We start from the raw sequence: 16213 nt of genomic DNA on the forward strand, positions 1-16213 counted from the left end.
AATTTATCTCTGTAACTTGTCTTTGGCAGGATAAAAGTTTTAGCTTTGCAGGTGTTTATGGTGCTAACACATACTTGTCTAGACGATTTTTGTGGAGGGATCTTAGTTTCTTCACAGGGCCTTGGTGTATTCTGGGAGATTTTAATGCTGTGCTCTCGGCGGATGACTGTAAAGGGGGAGTGGCTCCTAATCAGGTTTCTTGTAATGAATTCCTGGATTGGATTAATACTAATGATCTTTCTTGTATGCCTTTTACTGGATCTTGTTATACTTGGTGTAACGAAAGGAGAGGGTTGCATAGAATTCACAGAAGACTGGATAGGGCTTTATGTAATGGAGTGTGTCTGGATGAATGAGATTCTTGTACTTATCAAGTTCTTGTTAAAAATTGTTCTGATCATTCCCCTATTCTTGCTAGTCTTGCTAGTAATTCTTTGCGGAAGGTTAGCAATTTTCGTTTCTTTTCTATGTGGCTTCAGGACACTTCGTGTATGAAGCTTATTCATGATTCTTGGGCTAATAAGGTTGTTGGTTGTCCTATGTTTATCTTGCAACATAAGTTAAAAAGGTTGAAACTTGAGCTCCGGGACTGGAATAAAAATTCTTTTGGTAATGTTCACAATGCAGTTCTTCTTAAGCAGGGTATCCTCCTTGGTATTCAAAAAAACTTAGAGACTGCTAGTTTGTCTGATAGTGATGGGCTTCTTTGTCAAGAAAAGATTGCTAAGGAGGAGCTTGATCATGCTCTTCACTGTCAATATTTGTTTTGGAAAGAAAGGGCTAAGATGTTATGGTTCAAGGATGGAGATCGAAATACAGCTTTTTTCCATGCTGTGGTCAAAAGGAGAAATAATTCTAGTGGGATTCATCGTCTCCGGATTGATAATGAGGTTACGGAGGATCCTAAAATCATTGAGGATCATATTTTGGACTTTTATAAAAATCTTTATGCTGAGTCTATTTCTAATGTTCTGAATGCTGATAATATGGAAGATTTTATTGGTACTTATATTCCTCCGATGGTTTCCTCTGAGGAAAATATGATGTTGATTAAATGTCTTGATTTTTCTGAAATCAAGAATGCGGTTTTTCATCTTAACGGTAATAGTGCTCCTGGTCCTGATGGTTTTGGTGGTGTTTTCTATCATTCTTGCTGGAAAATTATTGGGACAGATGTTTGTAATGCTGTTCAACAATTTTTTAAACAAAATTGGGTTCTCCCTGGAATGAACAGTAATGTGGTATCTCTTATTCCTAAGATTCAGGGTGCTGATTCCATTAAAGATTACAGGCCAATTGCTGTTGCTAATTTCAAATTTAAAATTATTTCCAAGATACTGGCGGATAGGCTTGCTCTTGTGGCTGCTAGAATCATTTCTCCTAATCAATATGGGTTTGTGCAGGGTAGACAGATTCAGGATTGCATTGGTATTGCTTCTGAGGCTATTAATATGCTTTCTAAAAAGGTTAGAGGAGGTAATGTGGCTTACAAAGTTGATATTCATAAAGCTTTTGACACTCTGAGTTGGAAGTTCTTATTATTAGTTTTGAAACGCTTTGGTTTTCACCCCTCGTTTGTCAGTTGGATTAGTACAATTCTTCGTTCAGCTATGCTTTCTATCAGAATAAGTGGTAGTTTGGTGGGTTTTTTTCCCTGCAGTCGAGGTGTAAGACAAGGTGATCCATTGTCTCCTTTACTTTTTTGTCTTGCAGAGGAAGTTCTTAGTAGAGGTATTTCTAAGCTTGTGAATGATAAGAAGATTTTAAATATGGCTAGTCCGAAAGGTTATCTCACTCCCTCTCATATTTTGTATGCTGATGACATTTTTATTTTCTGTAGGGGGGATATTAAGTCTCTTCGAAATTTGAGTACTTTTCTTAAAACATATGGTGATTTTTCTGGTCAATATATTAATAACTCTAAAAGTAGTTTCTTCACCATGGATAATTCTCCAAGATTTGTCACCAAAATTCAAAATATTCTTTCTTGCAGTCATGGTTGTTTGCCTTTCAATTATTTAGGAGTGCCTATCTTTGTTGGTGCTCCAAAGTGTCGATTTCTTCAACCTTTGGCTGATAAAGTCAAATTGAAGCTAGCATCTTGGAAAGGTAAATCTCTTAGCATGATGGGTCGGATCTAGCTGGTCAATACAGTGATTACTGGATTTCTAGCTTATAGTTTTAATATGTATAAATGGCCAGTTTCTCTTATTAAGCAAGTTGAGCAGTGGTGCCGAAATTTTATTTGGACTAGTGATATTATGAAAAAAGGTATCGCTACTGTTAATTGGGCGAAAATTTGTTCACCTCTTGAGGATGGAGGCTTGAATATTATTAATCTTCATCATGAAAATAATTCATATCTTCTTAAGCTTGCTTGGAACTTCGCTTATAGCAACAAACCTTGGTCTTTACTCTTGAAAGCCAGAGTTCTTAAATCAAAATACGAGTTTAGAATGGTTTATAGATCCTCCTCTCTTTGGCTTGGAATTAAACAATTTTATTCTATCATACTTGATTATACTTCTTGGACTGTTGGTACAGGTTCTTTTATTAATTTCTGGAATGATAAATGGTGTTCTACTACTTCTTTAGCAAATATTGCAGGGTTATCTGATGGGGCTAACATTCCGGATACAGTCTCTCAATTTTGGTCAGGTTATGATTGGAATATTCCCTTATCTTTACAGCAGATGCCGCATTTTTTTAATCATATCATGGTTAGAGAGGAACAAGATATTCCTAATTGGATTCTAGATGAGTCTGGTCGTTTCACTCTTAAATCGGCTAGGACTTTTTTCTTGGAACCAGGAGTTCCAGGTGGTTGGGGTAAGTTCATTTGGTCTTCATCTATTCCGCCTTCCAAAACTTTAGTACTCGGGAAAATTTTTCATGGGAGACTTCCTACAGATTTGCATATTCAGAATAAGGGTTTGCATATATGTTCTATGTGTACGCTTTGTGAAAAGCATGAAGAATCTATTCAACATCTATTTTTTGAATGTTCTAATGCATTACATATTTGGAGTTGGGTTCGACAGATTTTTCTTACTTCTCATTTCTCTAATAAGGATGATCTTCTTTCTTTTATTAAGAGTGATGGTAGTCCTTTGGTTAAATTGATTAAACTTGCTGTGACAACCTTTTCTATATGGATGATATGGCGTATGAGGAATTATGCTAGATTTCAGGATAAGATTGAGGTTTCTAAGGCTATTTCGGTAATTAAAGATTTAACTCGTCTAGTGGGAAATTCGTCTAAAGCTTCAATGAAGAATGATATGTTGGATTTCAACGTGATTAAGTTTTTTGGTATTAAGACTCGTACTGGGAAAGTTTTTCATCCTCTTCCAGTTAGATGGGAATTTCCTTCACCAGGCTGGGTTAAAATTAACACTGATGGGGCTGCTAGGGGGTATCCTGGTCTTGCTACTTGTGGAGGTATTTTTCGTGGGAGTATGGGAGAATTTATTGGTGCTTTTTCAGGGTTTCTTGAAGTTCAAACTGCTTTGGTTGCTGAGTTTTATGGAGTTATACATGCTATGGAGGAAGCTCAAAAGATGGGACTTACTAATGTTTGGCTTGAATGTGATTCTGTCTTGGTTTGTGCTGCGTTTACTGCTAGGACTACTGTTCCGTGGATGCTTCGTAATCGATGGAATACTTGTCTTAATTTCTGTAGGACAATCAGGTTTAAGGTTACTCATATTTTTCGTGAGGGAAATGCATGTGCTGATAAGTTGGCTAATTTAGGGTTCATTCATAGACAATCATTTCATTGGTATAATAGCCTTCCATCTAGTCTGTTCTTAGAATTCTTTATGAATAGGTATAGTCTACCTATGTATCGTTTTTGTTAACATGTGGGTTTTGGTCTAGTCCCCCCATATTTTTGTATTTTCTTTCTTTTTCCTTTTTTTAATAATACTTTTTTCATGTGATGGCAGATGATTGTTATTACTTGAGATGTCAGCCTAGCTGAGATGTCAAGTTGCATAGTGATGCCTAACATGAAAATTTTCATTAAAAAAATAAAAAAAAATAAAAAAAAATAAAAAAATGATGACATTGTATATAATGTGAGATGAAAAAGTTTTCTATTAGTTGAAAATAATCAATATCTAAAATCACAAAGAAAGTTATCAAAATAATTTTTTTTTAAATATCATAAGAATAATTTTCTAATTTTGTAATTCTTTAGAAAAATGTCACATCACAATTGTCACCGATTGTAAAACAAATATTTTTGTTAGAATAAAGTAATAATTATAATTTAAAAAATAGAATGTATAAAAAAAATTATTTAAATTTTTTTATTCACTTTGATAATGTTTTGCACCCTATATAAATTAGTTACATCTATTACAATAACAAAAGTCAAAATAAGATAAAAAAAGGATAAATTTATTAAAGGGTAAATTTTTTTTTGAATATGTAATGTAACATCAATGTTCTAATATGGTGCAATAGGGAAACAGTTCTACAAATTGTTCCAAACAATAAAAAATTAAATTCATAATTTATTTTCCTATTTTTAAACTTGATGATATACACAAAACCCAACAGAAACACTTATAATACTTTAAATTCATTCATACTTTCTTTCCATCCTTATATATTCGTAATTTTAAATATCAACATTATAACCCAATTGTATTAAACAAATTTCATCACTTTAATGATCAAGAATCAATTTTCTATTTATAAATATTAAAATGAAAGTTATTCTTTGTACAGTAATAATTAGTTTTTAAAGGATATATTGAATTTTTAAAAATCAATGAAAGTCATGTAAATTTTTATTTTCTAATTAATATTTAAATATCACACATTAATAGTTCATATATAAACTTATTTTATATAATGATGCCTAACTCTTCATTAATGACAATATCCTAAAAAGATACATTGAATTTTTAAAATGATACACAGAATTTTACAAAATTAATAACTAACAAAAGTCATATAAATTTTTATTTTTCAATTAATATTTAAAAGCTACACATTAGTAATCCCCTGAATTAATATATTTCGTCAATGATAACATAAAAGATACATTGATTTTTATAAACAATAAAAAAATTATTAGATAATAATTAATTTAAGAAACAAAAAATAATTAGTTACTATATTGACTAAAATATATATTATTTTAGAGATTACAAAAATTATTAATACTTAAAATAATTTTTATTATTAATAAAAATTATAAATTAGTTTTTAAATTAGTATATAATTAATTACCAAGGGTTTAGATACCAACTTTAGAATCTAAATTAACTGATAGTTAAAATTTTAGTAATTAGTTAGATATCAATTTAAAAAGTAGTTTATAAATAATAAAAAATACTTTATATACCAATAAATTATTTTAGTCTCTAAAATAATATTTAATTTAATCAAGTAACTAATTGTTTTTTTCATCTAAAATTGATTTATATTTAATGATCTTTATGTAATGGAAATTAAAGAAAATCATGTAAGTTATATTTTTTAGTTAATATTTAAAACTTACACATTAATACTCATAAGTATTCAATTATATTAAATTATTATGAAAATAAGTATTAGATATGCCCAACTTGAATTCACATGTATATAAAGCCAAATGTACATAGCTAGATATAGATATATCATATAAATTATATTGAGCAAAAACAACAAAAATTGTAAGAATGTCTGGTTATTCACAAATCTGGATGATTTTGTTCAAAGTTCTTCTTGCAGCAACAATTGTTGTTGTGATTTCATCTGGTATGTATAAATTATGTTTTAAAACATATATTTGTGAAACACGTGTGTGTGTTTTATCTTTGAGTTTTGGTTTTGGTGAATTGTTCCTAATTTTAGTTTTGAACAATCCATAATGTAGGTGTGAGGAGTCAACATATACCGCCAAATTGTCACGGAACATGTACTCAATTTCTTGACTGTGATGCTCACTGCAAATTCATAGGTTACGTGGGAGGGAAATGTGCAGGGACATTGTGTTGTTGCTCCTAAGATGTTCAACAATTCTCTTAGTTTAGATCTTACTAAATCTGGTTGCAACCAAACAATATATTCCATCAATAATATCTAAACACGACATTTATAACCTTGATTACAACTAAATTATATATATATATATATATATATATATATATACTAATTATACTCTTATTTTAACTAGTAATCAACTAATAATGAAATTACATTACTTAAGAATTATAACGCATTCTAAAATTTAATTTATTTTATCAAACAAATAGGATTTGGTTATTCGTACTAAATTTTTTTTGTTAATTTGATGTAATATTATGATGTTTGTTTAAGTAGTATGTTGAATTTTATCTTGAATATTTGGCTAAAATTTATTTTTGCTGCCATTATTTTTGTTCTTGTTTAAAATAGATAAAAAAAATATAAACTTATTTATTAAGGGTAACTTTTAACTTTCAAAGTTATTCAAAAACTTATTAGATCCAATATTTTTGTATCTGGATCTATGTTTAATCTTTATTTTTTCATTACTCTATTGTTTATGTTGTTGTTTTTAATCTAATGAGTCTTTAACTTGAAGTGTGTCTACAAATTTAATTTATTACTTTTATGTGATGTTCGAATATAATAGATAAAATTAATATGATTATTTTTACTTTGTATGTAAAATATGTCGATGGAATTCATGATATTAATTGTTGGATCAAACATTTGTTATTATGTCAAACACATTTATAATCAACCGTCATGAAATAACTTTTTTTTACTTAAGAGTATAACAAGTAAAAAATTATGATTTTACTTATCTAACATGCATCACGAAACTATTAATACATTAAGTAGAATATTTAATTTGATTCATATTTTATTTCATTATTATTGATAGGTAGATCATTAGAATAAAGTGCTTATATATTATTAATAATTGAAATGTAGATGATTGCATCAAATTGCATGTCACAAAAAACAAGGGTAAGTTAGTGTTTTAAAATCTCACATACATGCATATATCAAAATCTTATACACTTATATTCACATTTCATCCATATACTTTCATGGATACATAAATTAGTTCATTCATTAAACATATATATCATAATCAAAAGTCAAACTCTCAGTCCATTGACTATCTTTCATGTCATAAGTCATCAACATTAACATCACAACATATATACACATATCACACTACTTTTACTAAGTTGCCTCACACAACAATGCTACATAATAGGACGAATCCAATCATGTGACTGGTTGAATCCATATGACTTACCATATACAATTCTTTTTTCCACATCACAACATTATGTCATAAGAATCCCCTTTGACTCTTACCACCAAATATTTTCCTCTATGTGAGTTCAATATCAATAGAGGTAGAACCATCTCCTTCAAAATCAAATTTAATACAAAACATAAACATCTCAACATAGTATTCCCTCCTTGAAAGTAACTATGCTTACAAACACCATATATCACATCACAATCATATCATCATATGGTTTCATTCATATATGTACCGGTACTGGGTGAGGCTAGGACCTGTCTGGCTGCCCGATGCCTAGTCGGTTTGCCCGAGAGACCGAATGGCCGAGAGATTTGGAGGCTTGGCCGAGAGACCGAGTGGCCGAGACCTTTGGAGACTTGGCCGAGAGACCGAGACCTTAGAAGACCTAACTGGGACGGTCGAAGACCACATGAATTTGGCCGATGGCCGAACCCCATCACAATTAATTCTCAAACCAAGATCAGTGAAGCTAATCCATCATCAAGAATTAGGTAATGCAACCCTAAGCGATATCCACCTCGATAAACGGGCCCAACAAGGTAGGCCCATTAGAATAATATAAATAGCACACATTCCAAGGAGTAAGGTACGTCATTTATTACTGTTCACCTACCTGAGAGCTGACCACCCGCTTTACTGACTTGAGCGTCGGAGTGTCTTCGCAGGTACCCCCACCATCCAGTGTTCACCCGACGACCGAGCGCCGAGTGTCGAAGGATAAGCAGGAGGACGAGAAGAATCCCAGTTCATCACCCAGTCACCTGCCCATATCGAAGGAAGGAGAAGAAGACTTCAATAGTTCTCTAGGTCTCATCTCCCTAGCAGGAACAATATACATTCCAACTCAATTTAAATACTAATAAATTATAAATTTATCATTCATTCCCTTATAATAATATTAAGCATAATATACTGATAAAATATAATAATATAATGAAAGATAAAAAAATTAATATTTATAAATATCTTAAAACATGATTTCCAAAATTTAGAAAACACTCTCGCTCAGTCACCTAGCAAAATTCACTCATTCATCATTCTACTTGTTCAGCTAAAGGACTTTTTTAATTAATTGAATATTGTTGGGTAAACAAATTGGTCTTTCAAGGAATAAATTTCTCGAAGTTTTCAATTAATTGAATTTTGTTATGCAGATGAATTGGTTGCCCAATGACTAAATCTCTCAAATTAATTAATTGAATTTTGTTGGATGAATAAAGTGGTTGTCCATCGACAATTTGTACTTGTAAAATTGTATAAATTGACACCTAATTGATCTAACACAATTCTACTCTCCTTATAAATTGTCTTAGACAGGATTTCCATATGCAATATGGTAACAGGGTGTTACGAGGTGTGTAAATCAATCTTGTAGGGTGAATATTCATTTCCTAAGTTGTTTACTTTCATTATGTTAGTTGTGTGTTTGTAAAAACTCTAAGGTTGGCTGGTGTGGTTGAGCAAGTGGATGTAAATGGAGTGAACCAATATAAAAATCAGTTGTGTACATTTTCCCCTCTATTTTTATCACCATGTTCTTGATATCTTCCCGATATTGGTCCTGACCTATGATTGAAAGCATCAAGTCCTAAAATTAACTAGTTTAATAAAGATACCATTCTAATTTTTGCAAAAATTTGAGACAATTCAATTCACTCTCCCTCTTTAATTCAATCCTTTAAATCTAACATGACGTGCATATATTTTGTGATAAGTGTATTATTTGCAAGAAAGTTAAATCTAAAGTCATGCCACATTGTTTGTATACTCCATTACCTGTCCCATTACATCATTGGATTTATATTTTTGTGGACTTTGTTTTAGGTTTGCCTCGGTCCAAGGTTTCTAAGGTGACACATTTTGATACATTAGAAGAAAGTAGATGATTCATGTCATGTTGCTAACTTATTTTTCAATGAAGTTGTAAGATTGAATGGATTGCCTAAAAGTATTGTAAGTGACAGAGCTTCCAAATTTCTTAGTATTTTTTGATGACTTTATGAGATAAAATTGAAACTAAATTGTTGTTTTAAAAAACTTGTCACCCTCAACATATGGCAACCTAAGATGGTTAATAGAACTCTTTCTACTTTTTTTAAGAGCTACTACTAAAAAATTCTTAAGGAATTGGGAAAAGTGCTCATGAGATGTTGAATTTGCTTACAACAGCACAATACTACTCAATTGTCATCCTTTGAAATGGTTTATGGCTTTAATCCTTTAACTCCTGCATTTATCTAACATTTCTCAACTTAATGGACAAAAATATAATAAGTTGCATGAGAAAGTTAAGGTCGAAATTGAGAAGGGTATGCAAACAAAAGGAAGAAAAAAATGTAACATTTAAACAGGTTACTGGGTATTGGTGCATTTTAGAAAAAAAAATGGTTTCCTTCACAATGAAAGTCAAAACTGATGCCAAAAGGGATGATCCTTTTCAAATACTAGCAAATTGTAACAAAAGTTTCAATAGTCTTCATTTTGACAAATTGAAGGCAAAACCTTGTTAACCATGACATACAACGAAGTAATTGAGAATGATGGTGAAATCATTGCATGAGATTGCTTGTTCAACACAAAGTCCCTCTTATTCTGACACTCCCCTCACATATTTCTTTTGTGAGCAATGATATATGGACAACTTGCTCCACTATACAATTCTTCATTTATGATATAAACACAGGGTATTTTTGTCATTTCATACAAAAATTGAAATTTTAGGTAAAGAAAGAGAGTTGTATACTAGAACAAGGTTGTCATTGTATCATTTTCCTTCTTTTGTAGTTAAAAAACACGAGTTTTAGGAAGTTAAAGTAACTGCACATGAATCCAAAATTCAATTTCCCCCACTCTCTTCAAACCGTACACTTCTCCAATCATTGCTCATTTCCTCCGTATTCTTCTGAATTCAATATTAAGACTTTTTTTTCAGTTTATGTAACTTTTTCAATTTTGCCATTCCAAATTTAATATTATAAAGAATAAAATTAAAAAAAAAATGTGTTCAACAAATAAAATTCCTTTTACTAGCGGAAAAAGCGCTACTGGGAAGAGATTTTTAATTTTTAATTTTATATATAATAATGTTTAATATTAAAAATTAAATAAAAGAGATTATATATATACATTACACATTCAATAAGATTTATAAGTAAACAATCTATTCTATTAAAATTAAATTCATCAATTAATTATGAGAAATAATATTTTAATAATTTTAGTGTCATCATCAATGTTACTTCCAAACAAATACAAATATATTATTACATCATCTTTCATAACCATTTTTTTCTTTACACAAAAGAGTTAATGAGAATAAAACATAAACATGTAAATAAGTTTAATAAAATATTTATCTATTTTTAGTTTTAAAGGCTTGAAATAATTATCTTTGAAGACAGAATAGAAGTGGTGAATGATTAATGTTTATAAAACAATCATTTTAGTGCTCTTGATAAGAAAAAAAAACATTTGAAGAAATAAGCAAGGACGTCATGGATATCTAAAAAGCAGAAAATAAAACGTGTTAGGTTTACAGTTAGTGTCTTATGAAAAAGAAATTGAGAAACTTACTCATTTGAGAGTCGATGAAACATAGTGAGTGAAGAAAATTGGAGAAGAGAACGCGTTGGAGCCACCTATCATAATTCAACCAAGAAACCAAACTTCATGCGATTGATGACGACGACAACGAACAATTGGAATAAAATTATAAAAAAAATTGAACCTGAGAATACATATCTACAAAAAAGGTAAAGAAGTGAGAATGAAAGTGTGCGTCTCTAAGAGAAGAGGATATGAGAGGAGGAAGTGATGATTAAGAATCAGATAAGTTAATATTGTAACATTGTAACAGTTTAATTAAGAGTGAGAGAAGTGGGAAGTTGTAACTGATCAAGGGCAATTAAGAAAGAAAATTAGGAAGTTTTTTTTTTTTACCTGTAGTGGAAAATTGTTTTTGATAGAGATAAGTAAGAAGTTGTTAAGAAAGTTACAAGTCTAGTCTCTAGATTATATAACTAAATAAAATAAGAGTGAATATAAAAAAAAATACAAAAAATCTTTTATTATATATTTTTAAAATAATAAAATAAAATATTTGTATAAGAATAAAATCGAAAAGTAGATGTGTAAAAAAAAGTGATTAGGAGGAGAATCCTCTTTATAAATAGGTATGAATTATAAATTATATTAGTATTATGTTAACTTTTAAAAAAAATATAGATTTAGATTTAGAATCTAATTTATTTTTTTATATAAAAATATGAATTTTGATTTAAAATACAATTCAGATATTTAGATTTGGATTTATAAAAATCCAAATTATTTTATTATTAAAATATGTTAAATCTTATCCAAATATCTACATTTGTACTGAATTTGGATCTGTATTGAATGGATATGAACGTTTTTCCTGTTTAAGTTTATAGTACGTGAGTGAGTGGCCAAGGAAGTGAAAATGGTTAACGTTGTGACAGTGTACAGCTGGTTGTTGCATGGGCTAGTGAGAGCGGTGGGGCTGAGACCTTACACGGTGGAGATACAGCCAGGGACGGTTATCAAATTCTGGGCGCCATGCAACGCCGTTTCGAAACACAAACGCGTCTGTTCCAAACCAGTGGTGGTTCTCCTACACGGCTTCTGCGGCGACGGAATCATCAACTGGCAATGTCAGATAGGAGCTTTGACGAGAGACTACGCGGTTTACGTGCCGGACCTTCTCTTCTTCGGTGGATCCGTCACCAATAAGGCGGAGCGGTCACCGGAGTTTCAAGCGGAGTGTTTGGCGACGGGGTTGAGGAAGCTCGGGGTAGAGAAGTGCGTTTTGGTTGGGTTCAGTTATGGAGGGTTTGTGGCGTTGAGATGGTGGAGAGTGTAGTGGTGTCTGGCGCCGTTGTGGCTATTACGGAGTCCGTAATTTTGAGAGCAGTGGAAGGGGTTGGGTTTTCGTCGTGCTCGGAGATGTTGTTGCCGGTGACCGTTGAGGGACTGAAGACCCTTTTTTCCGTTGCTTGCAACTTAAACCTCTCCTTACCCAACCGTTTCTTCTCAGACTTCTTACAGGTTTCTTTCTACTCCAACTAAACCACATCAATTTCTTCACATTTATTTGTCGAGAAAATAATATTATTTTTCTGTTTTACAGTGTAAAAAATGCTACATTTTCAAGCAATTTACTAAAATAATCTCAATATTTTTAATAAATATATTAATCGACAGAGATAAAGTAACCAATTTCAAGATAATTAAAAATACAAACAAGCATATAACTGTCAACAAATATCTCGTTTTAAAATGATGTTGCATTATAAATACAATTTATTTTTGGAGTTTGTGAGTTTGGAATAAGATAATCTTATTTTTTTTATAAGAATTAAAGTTAGGATACTCCTAAAATATTTTATTTTTCTATTTTATTTATTTATTCTTTGTTAAAAAAACAAAATATTTTTGGGAGTTGAAAAAATGTTACATGGAACATTAATATACTAATGGAAAGATATGCCTTTTTAGTGTTACCTTTTTTTTACAATAATAAAAAATGATTTATTATTATAATTTTAATTTTATAACAATTATTATAAAAGATGTATGTATAAAATAGTTATAAATATATTTTTTATTAATATTTATAATATTATAATTACATACTATTAGTTATAATTTTTTTATTACACTAACTAAAACTTATTTTTGTTAATTTGTTTCATGTTATTGAATTAATAAAATGGGTTATCTTTATAAGAATAATAAAAGAGTATATAAAAAAGTTTAAAAGTAATTTATGTTCTTAATAATTATAAATATAAAAAAAATGAAAAATATTTTATTTATGGTTTTTAAAGCATGCTTAGTGGCTTTAATTAGGATAAATAAAAAAAATTATATTAAATGTTTCATAGAAAGTGCAAAATGTTAGTTATACAAAGGATAACATTACAAAATGGGTTTTGACCACATTAGATAAATCTCTCGATTTGTTCCACCTTATAATGTAGGTTTGATAATCTCAAGTCGTCTCCCAGTAAACTCAATAGTAAAATCAGTAGATCAGTTTAAAATTTCGGTTGATCCTCAAATTCTTCCACCATTGAATCCTTCACCGCCTCTCTAAAGATTAATTTTTTCTCAACAGAGCTAAACCATATTGAAACATGCGTCAATTTGATTCAACTGAAACTCACCGGTAAAACATGCATCTACTAGTTTAATCAATACCCACTTTGTTCCATGCATACACTCCATGGGAATGTTTATCTCCCCTCTCTCTTGAATCATGTGCCTAAGAAATTAATTAGAACAATGTGAACTAACTAAAAAACCAAAGTTTAAGATAAGGAAACTCTCACAAAAATCAGTTTTCCAATAGATTAGAAAATTAAAACAACAGCTATAAAACTTTTATTGACCAAAACCTTATACCTCAATGGAGAATTACAAAGAAAACAACAAAAAAATGTTTAATCTTTCATGTGGAGACAAAACAAAAAAATTACAAAGAAAAAAAAACCTAGAAAAACCCTCTAAAGTTATTTTTTTTCTTTAAAAACACAAAATTAACAAGGATAATAGTTAATGTCCGAATAAATTCAATTATATAAATATTAATTAAAATAATAGATTTATTTATTATTATAATAAAATAATCTATGATAAAAACTATTAAATAAAGATATGTTATATAAATTTATTTAAATAAGTTTCTCTATAAAGACTTTTTTTTTTTTTTTTATGAAAACATTGCTTCATTCCCAGTCTGAATAACCAACACCCTTTTTCCAATAGTGGCATTTGTGGCTTCAATTTGAAAGGTTACGTGGTATGTAAGCACAATTGATTGCAGGCAATGTACTCAAATAGGAAGGAGCGAGCTGAGCTGTTGGAGGGCTTAGAGATTAGCTACAAAGAGATCCATATCCCAAAATTTCACCAGGTATCATCTTCATCCAAAATCTTTCTCAGTCTTCATATTTCATCATCTTAACCTTACTATTTTACTTTTTCCTTTGCAGCGAATACATCTTTTATGGGGTGAGGATGACAAAATTCTTAAACTAGAGTTTGCTCAGAAAATGAAAGAGTAAGAAACTCAGACCACAAAAATATATCACCATTTCCAAGTATATGCAAAAATTAGAAACTCACTTCATCTCATACTATTCCTGCGTGTTTCTTTTTCTTTTCCTAGACATTGCATGATTCAACTAGATTTCCTTATATGTAGCAGACACGGACACAGATACAAACACAAAGATACATAAAATTTCTAAAATATAGAACACAGGAACACAAATCTATATATTATATAATTATAAATTATATAAATTGATAATAAAGATTTATGTTCACAAGTATGTTTCAAATTATTTTTTAGAGCAGAAAGATATTTTTCATGACTGGTTCACAATGATTTGTTTCTTATTTTTATAATCATAATAACAATTTATATAATAAAGTTTAAATTTTTAGAAAATTAATATATTTTTCCTTTTCAAAATTGTGTTAGAGCCGTACTAGAATTATCAGAAATCTAACAAATACTTTTTGAATTTGACATTTCACGAATACGAATATCGGTATCGAACACTAACATGCCATTTAAAAGAAAGGTTCGAGTTTGATAACTTATAACTTATTAGTTAATTTACTTATGAGTCAAATTAACATGCTGTTCTAAATAAAATCAATATGTTATTCATTAAACGATTACATAATAGAGCTGAGGAATTTAGACACAATGATAATAAACTCATTCCCTCTAAATAATGCTATCTGATTATTTCTGCTGTGTAACATGTGACAGCATGGTGGGAAATAATGCAACATTTGAAGGCATAAAGAATGCGGGTCACCTGGTTCATCTGGAGCGACCCTGGCTCTATAATAAGAGCCTCAGGCAATTTCTTTCCTGTGTTTTGCCATTGTCACGTGCCAGAAACTGACCAATAATAAACTACGTGCGAGACACTGAGTTACCTTATTGCTACATAGCAAAATCTGATAGAAAAAAAAAATTTCTAATTTAGGATATTTATGTATTCAAATTTGATTTTGTTGCACGACATTATGTGGAGTGTTTATTTATTTTAATTTTAAGAAGAATAAAAATGAGTATGGGGATGGAGAGTAATGTTAAAGATAGAAGGTGGGTGTTTTTTTTATTGTTTTTAATTTTTTTTTGTAAACATTTTATGAAAAAATAGTTAAACTTGTTTAAGAATAAAAGTAAAATAAAAAATTGTATAAGTGTAAGAAAAAACAAGTGTTGCACTTTGCATTACACCCGATGTTTCCCAGTTGGTTGGTGTTTTTTAGTCTTTTTTTTTATCGTATTTCTGTGTTTATATTTTGTAATTTTTAATGTTCCTATGGATTCTATTTTTATCTTAATGCTAACATTTAAACAATCTTCACTCGACTTTATACAACCTAGTTCTAGCTTTGTTTTCATAAAATACCTCGCATTTTTGTGAGTTGTTTAAGTGCAATATAAAATTAACTTAATTTATTATTTTTTTATCTTCACTATTCTATTTGAAATCCCATTTTATCTCAAATAATTAAATATAAAAACTTTGTTTGTAAAATAGCTCATTAAATGATTTTATTGATACTTTTTTTAATTCATCCTATTGGTTTTATAATCTTTAGCTATTTTATTAAATAATTAACAACTTAGGCAAATTTATCTTGGATATCCATATAATTTTAAAATTTTAAATATATACTTAATTTTGATTTACACCATTTTTTTAAAGGTTATTTTTATCATTTTGAAAGGGTGTTTTTGTCATTTTCAATTTTAAGTTGGGTGCATGTTGGAATTGGTATGGTGCAGGGAGCATTTGGCTCCTATTCAATGATACATATTTTGTGGCCTTGTGAGACGGTCCATCACTGAGTTTATTGGGCCTTTGCTTAGTGGCTTTTGTAGGCCATTCAATT

At 29.9% G+C, this 16213-nt stretch overlaps 1 pseudogene across 1 annotated transcript; it reads left to right on the forward strand.

Moving 5' to 3' along the window:
• The first annotated feature begins 11655 nt into the window (after positions 1-11655).
• Positions 11656-15514, forward strand: LOC137810230 (uncharacterized; annotated as a pseudogene). The gene is made up of 4 exons (XR_016518355.1): positions 11656-12331; positions 14112-14201; positions 14281-14348; positions 15072-15514. The product of XR_016518355.1 is annotated as an uncharacterized LOC137810230 (transcript).
• The last annotated feature ends 699 nt before the right edge of the window (positions 15515-16213 follow it).

This window comes from Phaseolus vulgaris, chromosome 2 (genome assembly GCF_051622355.1).
Source record: "Phaseolus vulgaris cultivar YP4 chromosome 2, ASM5162235v1, whole genome shotgun sequence".
Lineage (NCBI taxonomy): Eukaryota > Viridiplantae > Streptophyta > Magnoliopsida > Fabales > Fabaceae > Phaseolus > Phaseolus vulgaris.